Source organism: Mercenaria mercenaria, chromosome 3, assembly GCF_021730395.1.
Source record: "Mercenaria mercenaria strain notata chromosome 3, MADL_Memer_1, whole genome shotgun sequence".
In the NCBI taxonomy this organism is placed as follows: Eukaryota; Metazoa; Mollusca; class Bivalvia; order Venerida; family Veneridae; genus Mercenaria; species Mercenaria mercenaria.
In genome coordinates, this window is record NC_069363.1 from 561,034 (window position 1) to 576,073 (window position 15,040).

A 15,040-nucleotide genomic window follows, 5' to 3' on the forward strand; every position below is an offset into this window, starting at 1 on the left:
ACAACATCTTATCAGCTGTTTGATGCAATACATAGTATTAATATACCTTTTTTAAATATAAAATGCAATGACTTTAGCTGTCGACTTCGCTTTACGAATAACTAAATATTTGCAGGTACATAAAACAACATAACATATTATTAAGTTCAAAAAAAGTATGTTCCATCAGTTACATGTTTCAAGATTATAAATATGATAGCATAAAATATATGCAAGTAAAAGCCATTAGAAAAACAACATGCAATTCTGTAATTTATGGAAAAAAAAAACACTATATAAATATACCTACCCCACCCACCAGCAAAAATAATGCAAAATCAAAAGGAATTGAATATAAATTTGTTACTTCAAAATTTTGTGATTCATTACAAATTATGACTTGAAAGTAGTGTAGTTTACAATAAATGTTACAAATGAAATGACCTTAGATCTATTACAGCTGTTTTCAATGAAAACTTATCAATCCAACCTGGAGAAACTTGGCCCAAAATAAGTATATTTCTCTTGTTTTTCAGAAGTAGTTAGAAACATGATGGTGCGGGCGTCGTTGACCCCGCTTGACCCCTTTCCCGATTCTATAAGTGCACCCGATCTTACCCTAAACTTTAGTAGAAACTAAGTTTCTGTCTTAAAATACTAACTTGCACAACTTGCTACCCTTAGTACCCTGAAAACATTTGATTTGATGGACGTAAGGTTGAAGGGTCAGTTTGACCTTATTTAACCTATAGTCCTTGGTCAGTCGAGACTAATGACAAACAATTTAAAACCCACAGGTTTTAAACGCAATAAAAAGTTTTAAATACATATGATATAGATGAGTTTACAAAATAAAATATATTGTTTGAAAAAAAAGAAGATTTACTGATAATATAAATCCTTATTATGTTACAGCAAAAAACGGGAAAAGAATGATAATGGCTACCTGTTCATCTTGTGGAAGAATGAAATCAAAATTTGTTAAAAGTACTATCACAGCAGGTAATTTAGACATCCATAAAGCAATGTTACTTTTATGACCTAAAAAAGTTTTAACACTTCCAGGATATAACTATTGTGGGCCAGGAAATCCTTTAGATAATGGACCTCCTGTCAACGAACTTGACGCAGTATGTAAGACCCATGACTTTTGCTACGACAGCGGTTATAAAAATAGTACATGTGACAAACAAATGCTTTCCAACTTAAATAACACTAAATCAAAAACATTTGGAGAAAAGATTGCAAAACATTTAGTTGTAAAACCTGCAATTAAAACGAAATCTAAACTTGGTCTGGGACATAAGTCAAAAAACGGGAAAAGGGGGTAGAGTATACCCCTGAAATAATTGCTCCAAGCTACCGCTGGAGTGATGAATTAGCAGAAGAATTACATAAACCAATTAAAAGAAAATTTAGGAAACGAAGAGTGATTGTCCACGACATTGATGATACCTGGTCTGCTGATTTAGTTGATATGCAAGCTTTTTCAAAGTATAATAAAGGAGTAAAATACTTGTTAACCGTTATTGGTATATTTAGTAAATAAGCTTGGGTTATTCCATTAAAGAATAAAACTGGAGAATATGCTACAATGAAGCATTTAATAAAATAGTTTCAGAAGGTAGAACACCAACAAATTTATGGGTAGATAAAGGAAAAGAATTTTATAATAAAAAGTTTGAATCATTTTTGAATAAAAATAAGATTAACATGTACCATACATTTAATGAAGGAAAGGCTGCAGTAATAGAAAAATTTAATAGAAGTTTTAAAAAAATAATGTGGAAATATTTTACAGCAAATAATACTTATACTTATTTAGATAATTTGCAGGATATGGTTGATAAATATAACAAAACAAAACACTCTAGTATAAAAATGACACCAACCAAAGCCAGTAAAATCTTAAATAAAGGTACTGTTTACTTTAACTTATATGGTAATTTAAACATACCAAAGAGTAAAGCAAAATTTAAAATTGGTGATCGAGTTCGCTTAAACAAACTTAAAAGACATTTTGAAAAAGGATATACACCAAACTGGACAGAGGATATATTATAATTCATGGTATTAATAATACAAATCCCAGAAAATACACTACAAAAGATTTAAATAATGAAATAATTCAAGGTTCATTTTATGAACAAGAACTTTTACCTACTACACAAGAGGTTTTTAGAATAGAAAAAGTTATCAGACGAGACTATAAGAAAAAACAAGCTTTAGTAAAATGGAAAGGTTACAATGAAAAATTTAATAGTTGGGTTCCGTTTAGTGAATTGGAAGAAATTTAAATTGAAAATATATTATATAAATGAGTAATAAAAATCTAATTTCTAATAATGGAATAGAAACAATAGATCAATTAATTATTCACTTAACTAAACTAGCTGCTGCTTACAGAAAAAGTTATAAGTTTTGTGGAAGAGTAAATACAGGATTACAGATTACAGCAGGCATCTTTGGTTGCTCAGCTGCGTTAGCACTTGTTCCAGCTATTCCTATAATTGTAGCAGTTGCTGGTGCTGTTCCATCAATAATTACTATACTTATTAATAGACTAAAAGTTAAAGACAAAAAACTATTTTAAAATTACATCACCATAAAATAAAACAACTTATAACAAAAGCACACATTGGAAAAGTAAATAAAGAAGAAGAGAAAAAAGTTATTCAGGATATTTTTACAATACTGTTAGAAATGTAGAACGAAAAAAAATATTCAATGCCTTTTGAAACATATATGAAGGAATTTATACTTAACGGATATAAAAGTAAAAAAGAAGAATAGTTATATTCAAGATTTTTTCTATAAGTATTTTATATAAATGAGAAAAATTATATCAGTTGAAGGTAATATTGCATCAGGAAAAAGTACGTTTTTAGATATTATTAAAGAATATAATCCTAATTTTAATATAATTCCAGAACCAATTCATGCATTGCAAAATGTTATGAACCCAAGCGGAAATTCATATAACCTTTTTGAACTTGCTGCTCAAGAACCTTCCAAGTATTTATTTCCTTTTCAACTAACAACTTTAAATAATCATATAAAAATGTTATCTTCTGCTAAACAGTTTAATGGTGTTTCTGTCCTTGAACGTTGTTATTTAACTAACAGTAACGTTTTTACAAAACAACATCACGACAACGATGTTATAAATGACCCCGTGTGGGCAGTATACAATCTTTTCTTAACTGATCATATTATAAAAACATACGGAAAAAACACAATTGATGGATTCGTTTATCTTAAAACCGACCCGGGGCCTCCGTGGCCGAGTGGTTAGAGTCGTTGACTTCAAACCATTTGCCCCTCATCGATGTGGGTTCGAAACCTCATTTGGGGCGTAGAATTCTTCACGTGAGGAAGCCATCCAGCTGGCTTACGGAAGGTCGGTGGTTCTACCCAGGTGCCCGCTCGTGATGAAATAGTGCACGGAGGGGCACCTGGGGTCTTCCTCCACCATTGAAGCTGGAAAGTCGCCATATGACCTAAAATTGTGTCGGTGCGACGTTAAACCCAACAAAATAAAAATAAAATAAAATAAAACCGACCCAGAAATATGTCTTAAAAGACTTCAAAGAAGAAACAGAACGGAAGAAAATAGAGTTGGTTTAGATTATTTAGAAAAACTACACAAATTACACGAAGAATGGTTAAACAGAATGTCTCAAGAAGGTATTAAAATTTAACAGTTGATAACAATTTAGAAAAAATAACTTTAAAATCTTTTTTAAAAGATATAGATAATATTACCTATTTTTCAAATGTTCTTTAGGTGCGTTTTTAAAGAATTTTTTCTATAAGTATATTATATATAGATGGTTAATAGAAAGGTAGATAGAATGATTATGTCAAAATTATCTAGCACTTTAGGAGAAATAATGAATCCAGACAATAATTCATGTAAAAATGTACTAAAAAGAAGAAACGTTATTAAATCAAAACTTGATCAAATAGTTAGCGATGAACATAAAAATCATGTCATTGATAAATTACAAAATGTTATAGATCCTTATCTATTAGAAAGGAATTTATTTGAATGGGACTGTGGTTGTCTATTAACTGAGGATGAAAATACCGGATGGTTATGTGATTGTCCTAAACCGAATAATCACCGAAACAATCCTAAAAATTGTATTGCAACCGATTGTGATACTAATGAAGAAAAAAATATATAAAAGCACTTACGCAGCATTTAAAGACATTGATATTAATTCGGGGTAATAAAAATGTGCTGTGAAAGGAAAAACAGAGTAAAAAGTTGAATATCAAAAACTAACGGAAAAAGATATAAATTTAAATATTTTGTTTCTTCTTAAACTTTACATTTTAGCCCTTTTTTGCTTAACGATATTTTTTCTAAATATAATATATAGATGGAAATTGAGAGATCAAAAAATCAATATTATAAGAAATTTGAAATTAAGATTGAATATAGACAAGATCAAAAAAAAAATTCAACTATATTTAATTATAAACGACTCTTATGAAATATTTAAATCTGAACTTAAAACTTTAAAAGGTATAAAAATAAACGTTGTTTTAAAAATAACTTTTGTAAACATGAAGGCAACAGATACAATATATAAATCAGCTTATTTTCAATCAAAGGCTTTAATTACTATTAATACAAATGAAATAAAAAAAACTTTACACCAAGCCTTTGATGAAATAATAAATATAATTGGTAATTGGATTTCAGAAGGAAGTGGCTGGAGAATAGAATCAGTTGATGCTCATTATATAAATAGATATAAGTATAGTCCATTGGCTGCTTCAAGTTATTTAGAATTACAAAAACCATTACAAAATTCAATGAAAGGATTAATAAATATAAAGAATTATGATAACGAATGTTTTCGATGGTGTCATTTAGCTTACAAATTTCCATTTGAAAAAGATCCTCAAAAAATTTCAAAATATAAAAAACATATAGAAAAACTTAATTATAAAGGAATAAAGTTTCCCGTTACATTAAATCAAATACCTAAAATTGAAACTCAAAATGAAATATCATTTAATATATTTGGTTTTGAAGAACCTACAGGAACTTATCCAATGTAAAACAAAACAAAACATGCAAATAAAAAACATTTCTGTAAAAGCTGGCTGCAACATTTCACTCAAGAAAAAATATTAAATGAACATATTCCAAATTGTTTAGCTATTAATGGTACCCAAGGCGTAAAAATGCCAAAAGAGGGAAGTAAAGTACAATTTAAAAATTATCATAAAGGTTTAGCAGTACCTTTTGTAATTTATGTTGATTTTGAATCAATAACTAAGAAAGTTTTAACTGCTTTACCGTCACCCGAATCTTCATTTACTGAACCATATCGAAAACATATAGATTGTGGTTACGGTTATAAAGTTGTTTGTTGTTATGACGATAAATATACTAAACCAACACAAGTTTATAGAGGCCCTAATGCAGTTTATAAGTTTATTGAACAAATGCTTGAGGAAGAGAAATATTGTCAGAAAATATTTAAAGAACACTTTAACAAAGAACTAAGAATGTCTAAGATGAAAGTGAATTTAAAAAACAGAACTTTTGTCATATCTGTGAAAAAGAATATAAGGAAAATAAAAATGGACCAAAGGTCCGTGACCACTGTCATATAACAGGACAATTCAGAGGAAGTACTCACTCAGAATGTAATATTAATTTTAGACTAACACACAAAATTCCTGTTATTTTTCATAATTTAAGAGGTTATGACGGTCATTTTATTATGCAACAAATAGGGATATTCAAAAAAGAAATTAATGTTATTCCTAACAATATGGAAAGATATTTGGCATTTATGATTTCCGACTTGGTCTTTATTGATTCATTTCAATTTATATCTCAGTCATTGAATAACTTAGTAAAAAATATTCCAGAATTTAAATATATATTTTTTTTTTTGGATTTAACGTCACACCGACACATGATAGGTCATATGGCGACTTTCCAGCTTTAATGGAGGAGGAAGACCCCAGGTGCCCCTCCGTGCATTAATTCATCACAAGCGGGCACCTGGGTAGAACCACCGACCTTCCGTAAGCCAGCTGGATGGCTTCCTCACATGAAGAATTCAACGCCCCGAGTGAGGCTCGAACCCACATCGATGAGAGGCAAGTGATTTGAAGTCAGCGACCTTAACCACTCTGCCACGGAGGCCCCTTTAAATATTTATCTCAAGAATGTGATTACATTGAATTATTAAAAACAAAAGGTGTTTATCCATATGATTAAATGGATTCATTTAAAAAATTCAAAGAAACAGAATTACCTCCTAAAAAAGAGTTTTATTCAATTTTAAATGAAACACATATCTGATAATGAATATGAACATGCTAAATATGTTTGGAATAAATTTAAAATTAAAACAATGGGAGAAAACCATGATCTATATTTAAAAACTGACGTATTACTTTTAGCTTATACATTCGAAAATTTTAGAAAACTATGTTTAGAGTACTACAAATTAGATCCTTGCCATTATTTTAGTAGTCCTGGTTTAGCTTGGGATGCAATGTTAAAAATGACTGGAATTCAGTTAGATTTAGTAACTGATATTGATATGTACCTTTTTATTGAAAAGGGACTGAGAGGAGGAATAAGTTATATTTCAAACAGATACAGTAAAGCAAACAATAAATATATGAAAGATTATGATCCTAAATTAGAATCTAAATACATTATGTACCTCGACGCCAATAATCTTTATGGTTGGGCCATGTGTCAACCTTCACCCTCTGGAAACTTCAAATTTATATCAGAAAAACAATTCAAGAAATTAATTGCAAAAGGTAAAACTAACTATATAGTTGAATGTGATCTTGAATATCCAAAAGAATTACATACTGTACATAATGATTATCCTTTGGCTCCTTAAAAAAATACCAGACGAATGGCTTTCAAATTATAGTAAAGATATCAAAAAATAATTCGAAATAGGAAAAAGTAATGTAAAAAAAGTAGTTCCAACTTTAATGAAAAAAAAAAAAAATTATGTAGTTCATTATAAAAATCTTGAACTATATACACAATTAGGGTTAAAAGTAGCAAAAATACACAAAATATTAACTTTTGACGAAAGTACTTGGTTAAAAAAAAATATATTGATTTTAATACTCACAAAAGATCTAAAGCAAAAAATTCATTTGAAAAATACTTTTTTTAAGTTAATGAACAATTCTGTATTCGGTAAGACGATGGAGAATTTACGCAGGAGGGTTAATATTAAATTAACTCATGATGAAAACCTTTTATTGAAGTATATAGCAAAACCTTCATTTGTTAGTTCAACGTTGTTTAACAAGAATTTATTTGGTATTCATAGAATAAAAGAAAGTTTGTTATTAAACAGACCTTGTTATGTTGGAATGTGCATTCTAGATTTATCAAAATATTTAGTGTATGATTTTCATTATAATTACATTAAGGAAAGGTATAATAACTCAGCAAAGCTTTTATTTTATTCACTGACACTGATTCATTATGTTATGAAATAAAAACCAAAGATGCATATAAGGATTTTCATAAGGACAAAGATTTATTAGATAATAGTGATTACGTTAGTAATTCAAAATTTTATTTCGACAATAATAAAAAAGTAATTGGAAAATTTAAAGATGAAGCTGCCGGCATTCCCATTGTTGAATTTGTCGGATTAAGAAGTAAAAGAAGTAAAATGTATTCATATTTATCAGGAAACCAGGTAAATATTAAAAAATGTAAAGGAATTAAAAAACATGTTGTTATTAAAAACAATAGTTCATAAAGATTACAAATATACTTTGTTTAATTCAACCCAAAGTAATCACACCTTTAAAGTTATTCGTTCTGATAAGCATAATCTTTCCAGTTATGTTATAAATAAAACATCTTTATCATGTTATGACGGTAAAAGATATATTCTTGATAATGGTATTGATACATTAGCTTATTCTTAAATTATAGAACCATAAATTGTTAACTGAATATTATTAACATTTAAAGAATCAATATAAATTATATCATTCATTTCAAATTTATTAGCATAATTAATAGAAATAAATTCATTTTTTCTGTTAGTTTTTGTATTGTAACTTTGAAGAGTTACATTTTCTTAATTTTTAGTTGTAATTTAACTTCTCCTTTATCTATTTTAATAACATCAATAAGAATAATTAAAATGCAATTAAAATTAATTCTTACATTATTACCATTTTGAACTAAACCAGGACTAGCATTTACAACTTTCCATTGAAATAATCCACTATCGGTATCTTGGGTATAACATGTTAAAAACAATGGAGGTTTTCTTATTATTTGTTTTTCTATTTTACTTACTTTTTCGTTAATATTATTGAATAATCCCATTATATTAATTATTCCAGTTAAATTAAAACACAGTAATTAATTAAAATTTTAAATAATGTTTTAATTCAAAAGTTTACTATATAAATTATATATTCCTCAAATATGTAGAATCTGACATAACTACCTGGCAAAAGATACAATCCTGTATCGAAGGATGTTGGATCGCCGTTATAAGGATTAATATCAAACATTGTCTTTTCTGTTAGATAAATTTTGATTTTTTTCTCATACACAGATACTGACGGACTGCCACTGAACATATATATATCATAATCGTTACTGATGTTACTGATGTCACTAACCACGGGTGTTATATTTACACTCCCGGAGGGAAATTCACCGATAAAACCCTCTCGCCACCACCTAAAAACTAAACGTGATATTGTGCATGCTTCCCTCCTTTGAGTTGACTTTAGATAAAACCTGATATATATTATATAAATTCCGGCTTTTTTGACTGAAAACACTTTTTTTTAAAGGTACATCCTGTAGAGCTAGTTTATATTCTTGGTTTATGTTTATTAAGATTTTATAATCTACGATATTTCAAGATTCCAAATTAAATAAATCAAAATACCCCGCATTAACCAGGCCTTTCCCTTCAACATAATCCACATCCACCAATGTATATAATGAAAATATCCAGACACCGCGGCTATCATTATACTTTCTCATTAATACTGATATGCGAGTATATCTTTTAAGGCCGTCGCGTGATATTACATGATCATCTTAAATTTTGCATTCAAAAAGAAACACTTCGCGTCCTACTTTTTCTAGTTCTTCTTCTATTTCCTTGTATTTATTTTCATGTTTAAGAAGTACTTCAGCTAAATCATCAACTCGTTTTGTTGTAGCAACTTCAGAAGCAGATAAATAGTCAAGATTATTCTTTGTTCTAGCTAATTGTGTTTCTTGTTTTAAGAAAACATTTTTTACTTCTGTAATTTTTTCCCAATTAGTAGCAGTTGCTTGGGTATTAGTGGTTATTGCTTTAGTATTAGCAGTAATTAACTCTCCTTGTTTAACTGATTTTTCAACTACAAAGTTCAGTTCATTTTTATTTTTTTTCAACTTTAGCATTAAGTTAATTAATATCTTCTTGTAATAAACCTGTAAGTTTACTTAACTCTGCGTACTTTAAATTGTGATGTGTGTCGACATTACTAATTAAAATTCGAAGTTGTTTCTTAAACTTTTCTATTTTAGAACTGAGCTCTTTTTTAAGGTTATTTAATGCAGTGTCATGGTCATCACCTCTTTGTGAAGCTGCCTTTTCTAATTCAGATTTATATTCTGCAAACTTACTTGAAAATGTATCGAGTAAATCTTGATTTCCTTTTACCATTTCAGTGTTTAGTTTATTTATTTCTGTTCTGATTTCTAACTGATACATATTTTGTAACTTTTTCTCAGCTTCAATGATCTTGTCTTTTAGTTCTTCGTGTTTAATCATACTATCTTTTAATTCTTGAACTTGATTGTATAAGTTTTCAAAATTTGTTCTAAATACTTCTTTTATGTTGTCATCTGTCAAATCAGATTTCTCTTCAAGTTCTTTAATAGAATCAACCATAGCTTTCATTTCTTCTTCAATTTTACCTTGTAATTGAATTATTAATAATTCACTCTTTTTAAAATCTTTTGTTAATTCTTCAATATTCTTTACTTCTGCTTCTAGTGTTTGTTTTATTCTTTTGATATCTTCAAGATTATAGTCATCTATTACACTTTGAACTTTTTTATACATAAACCGAGTTGAAACTGCATCGTTGGGTTTATCTGGATTTCCTAGGTTGATTATTTTATTACCTCCCATATCCAATGCTCTGTTCATTAGTGTTATCAAGTTCCTTATTTCTGTGAAGATACGATTCCGTTTCCTTTTTAAGTTTTTTAAATTGGTTTTTAGTAGCATAATCACTTAAATCAATATCAAATTTAACTTTACTTATACTGTCAGGTTCACTTATTTGTTCTATATTATTAAAAACTCCAATTATATATTACCAGTAAAGTTTTTTCTTAAAGTTTTCCTTGGTTTGTCAATATATAAGGAATCTTATTTTTGTTTTGTTGCATTAGCAAAAGAGTTAGGGTTAATATTTTGTTCATTACAAATCATATCATTTTCCCGTTTACTTGGACCTTTAAATAAAATATAATGTGAACTGTTAATCCGAATATCTTTTGGTGCTTTATAATATGACTGACTTAAATAAATAACACAACAGTTTTTGTGACGTCCTTGAATAAAGTATTTTGTTATTTCATTTTGAACCTTCTTATCTTCACATACAAAATCATCAAATATTACTACTTTTTGTTTTTCTGATTCAAGATTCTCACAGGTTCAATTTGGTTGGGATCAGCCGAATATTCAAGTATTTCATTTGGATCTACTTTAATTTTTCTTTTTGCAATTTTACTCAAGTCATTTATTAAATCCTGATATTTAGATTGTTCTAAGTTTTTAGCATATAGGTATAATTTATCATAATATATAAGAGGTTTTCGAAGTATATGCATTAGTGTATTTGTTTTTCCAGATCCAGAAGATCCACATATTAACATTCTAAAACATGCATCCGGCATAAAAGGATATTGCTTAATTTGTTTAAAGTTATTAGATTTATCACTTTTTGTATCATAATTTGGAATATCCATTATATAATAATATTACATTATCTTACATTATCTTATATTATTATATAAATTTATCAAAACTAAATGACATAAGAATAAGAAAAAAATTAGTCGGGCAAGAGATTTAAAAAAAGAAATAATGAGAGAAAAAAAAATAAAAATGCTACAAATCGGGATATGTATAATGAAATTTATAAGCCAATTACTGAAGGAATAGAAAGTCAAAAAGAAAAATTATCAAGTTAGTTAAAAGCAATACCTGGAATTAAAGAGCAATTAGCGTTACTAGGTGATGAAATGAAAGACATACAAACATATCAGGGTTTACCACAGCTATTCCAAGAACCACCACAAATACATGGTCTCCTGAAGAACTGGCGAGGGGATATAAAAAATACAAGGAAATAAACATAGAACCTTCTGAAGAAGAAGTTGAAAAACACTGGAAGATTATGAAAGAGAAAAAATGGAAAGAGCTGCAAAACCGTTACCGCCAGAGATTATAAAGACAAAAGAAGAGCTTAAAAAATTATCAAAAGAAGAAATTAGTGAATTAGAAGAAAACTATGAGCCAACATATAGGGCAGACGGATCTATTAGATTCATATCATAAGAAAAGATTAAAGAACTAGAAAAAAAATGGGGGCAATACCAAAAGAAAAGGAAATACCTACAATAAATTTAGATGTTTCTCTGGATAAAATGTTTTAAAAGAATACACATATTATAAACCATCTAAAATGTTTGACTTTTTTTTTACTGCAGATGAATCTAATCCTGATAAAATAAATAAAGACGATCTTAATGCTACAATAGATGCTGTTACTGAAAATATTAAAAAATTAAATGGTCCAATAGCTAGCAAATCAAAATCAAAAAAATCAAATAAACAAAAAGGAGCAAAAGAATTAAAACATAAAGAAACCCAACTCATAGAGTACAGAAAAACGGTAAAATAATATTCTTAATATGACTCCTACATATGGACAGGAAATAAGATATCATAATCCGTATAAAGTTTCACCAAATGGACAATATGGTAATTTAATTATTAACTTAAATAAACTTTACTGACAAAACAAATTAATTGCTAAAGATAGAATAACTGGAAAAGAAGTAATTAACACTAAAGTAGATAATGATTTGATTGATCTAATTAATAAAAGATATAACAATAATAAAAAACATTCAATTCATTCAAGACAAATATTTAAAGAATTAACAGAAAAATCAGGATTACCTATCAATAAGAGATCTATGAATTTAAAAAAGTAATTAGGGGACAGGGTTATGACATTTGTCCATGTAAACCAGAAGAATTGGTTAATGACTTAGAGTTAATTTGTGGTTCAATTGATGCTTGAAATAATAATGAAGAACTAAAAAATGAAGGTATTAGAATAGTAGACCAATGATTAAAAATGAATAAATTGTAACCAGAACAACATAAAATGTTATATAAAAAATATTTTTCTTGAATATATAAATGGAACAAAAAATATTATTAAGTTCTGAAACAGTTAAAAACGATAACAAAAATACTCCGAGTGATTTTACAAGCAGATTTAGTCTTTCCTTAATTTTAGATAAAAATAAAACGTATGTTGTTGGTTTGGATAGTTTCAACACTATGACTTATTCTTGGCATAATATTAGTGATGAATATGACAATAAAATAATTCGTTATTATAATGGTAAAGAATGGAAAGATATTATATTTACAAATGGTTCTTACAGTTACACTGATATTAATAATTATATAAGGGAAACATTAATAAGTAATGGTGATTATGAATTTGATAAATCAGACATTGCTCCAATAAGTTTGGAATTTGATTTAAGTAGTTTCAAGGTTTTGATTTCAATTAAAGATAATTTTATGTTAGATTTAAGAATGTCAAATTTTCATACATTGCTTGGATTTGAGAAAAAAGCATTGAGAAATACTGAATGGGGAACTACAACACCAAATATAACTAACTCTGTGGATACAATTTACATTCATTGTGATCTTATTGATAATTCACTTGTTGATGGTAATTTTAGTAGTGTTATCTATGATTTAGGTACTGCAGATTTAACAAGAGCTTATCCATTTACAAAAGAACAAAACAGAGTTGGATATTCTGAAATTAATAAATATATTATAAATTCAATAAGAATATATATTACAGATGTGTTTGGTAGAATAATTAATTTCAATGGGGTCGAAACAAGTTTTACATTAATATTAAAAAGAATTAATTAAATAATTAATAAATTTTAGTTTTATATCATGTACAAGGAAGTTTATGACAAAAATGAAGGAATATTTATTTATGTTGATGCCCACACGGGAGAAGAAATTATACAAGGCTCAGGTATCTTTGACACTTTAACAAAATTGTTTTCAAGTGGAGTTGCATCTTCAATTAGCACAGCTGGAAACAAAGCTCTGGAAACTACAGGAAAAGCAGCGCTAGAAAGTGGAACGAAAAAGGTTGGAACGGAAGTTGGAAATTTAGCTGCTAATAAAATTGTTGAAAAATTTAAAAAGAAACCTGATCTGGCAGTTGGTGATTTAATTGCTAAGGAATTACAAGAAACAAGTTCAAATAATCAGGAGGAGGATATTAATATGATAATAAATAGAATATTGTCAGGATCGGGGACGTGTAAACGTATTAACAGATTAATCTATAAAAAATAAAATAATATATAATATATACAAGTTTAGAACAAAACAATATTGTGAAAGATACGAACTAACTCCTATTCAATTAGATACAGCTTTAAAATCTGTCTTGGGAAATAATGTTAAGCAACAAATAAAAACGGATATCACTTTACAGTTAATGATAGAAGCTCATATTTTGATTGATTTAATAGTTATTTTGAAGTAAGTTTTAAAGTAAACAAGCTTGCTAATGGTAATAATTATGCTGGTGGAGATCAAATTGCTCGAATTAATAATGCAGCTTCATTAATTGATCAGTTAGTGGTTAAAGAAAATGGAAAAATTGTATATGATGGTAATAATTTATACAAAGTAATAAATGTAACAAATTTAGTTGAACTATCTAATGATTATGTAAAATCAACTGGAACAAATGAGTTTATTTATTTAGACGTTAACGCTAATGCTGAAAGTAGAAAAAATGATGATAATTTTAATCCGAAGTTTGCTACTAGGAAGTCATTTATCCAAGGTGGTAAAGAAATAAATACTAAAATTCCGTTAAATAATTATTCATTTTTTCAGGGTTTAGAAACTAATATTTTACCTCCAAGTCAAATTCAAATAACACTGCAGCTGACGGATGATGATGAATTAATTTTTAGAGCTGATGCTGGTAGAGTAATTGTAACAAAATAATTCTATGGGTTCCAGCTTAATTTTTAATGAATTTGGACTTAATCTAATTGCTGAAAGGTTTACAAAAGCAAGATGGTCATACCTTCGGGAAATGGTGACACATTCGACAGATACACAATAGACTAACATAACTTTTAGAATAACAGCTGGTATAACAAAACCACAACATGTATTTGTTAATTTACAACGACCTGACCAAAGGTAATTCACAAGAACATAACCCACATTTATTAGATACATTTAAAGTTAATGCAGCAAATTATAATTGCACTTTGAGCTCCTGTCGTCTTGAAGTTGGTAATGGTGTTTTTTGTCCAGAAACAGAATACACAAGTATATCAAGAATATATGATGATGTAATTAATTATTATTATAAACAAAACAATAAGACTACTGGAAGTCTGCTAAATAGAACAAAATTTTCTAGTTTATTTGGATTTGTTCATTTTAACTTGGAATATACAAAGGAAGTAATAACAGAAGATCCTAAGCATATTACATTAAAAGCTAAATTAAATATTCCGCCAGCAGCTAATATTCGTATTTACGCAATTGTATTGTATGAAGAAACAGTTGAAATGTATACTATTGGAAATGAACTTGTTATTGTTTAAATAAAATTAAATTAAAATAAAGTAGAAATTAAAATAAATAGAAAGTATATAATGTCATCAAATTATATTGAATATAAAGTT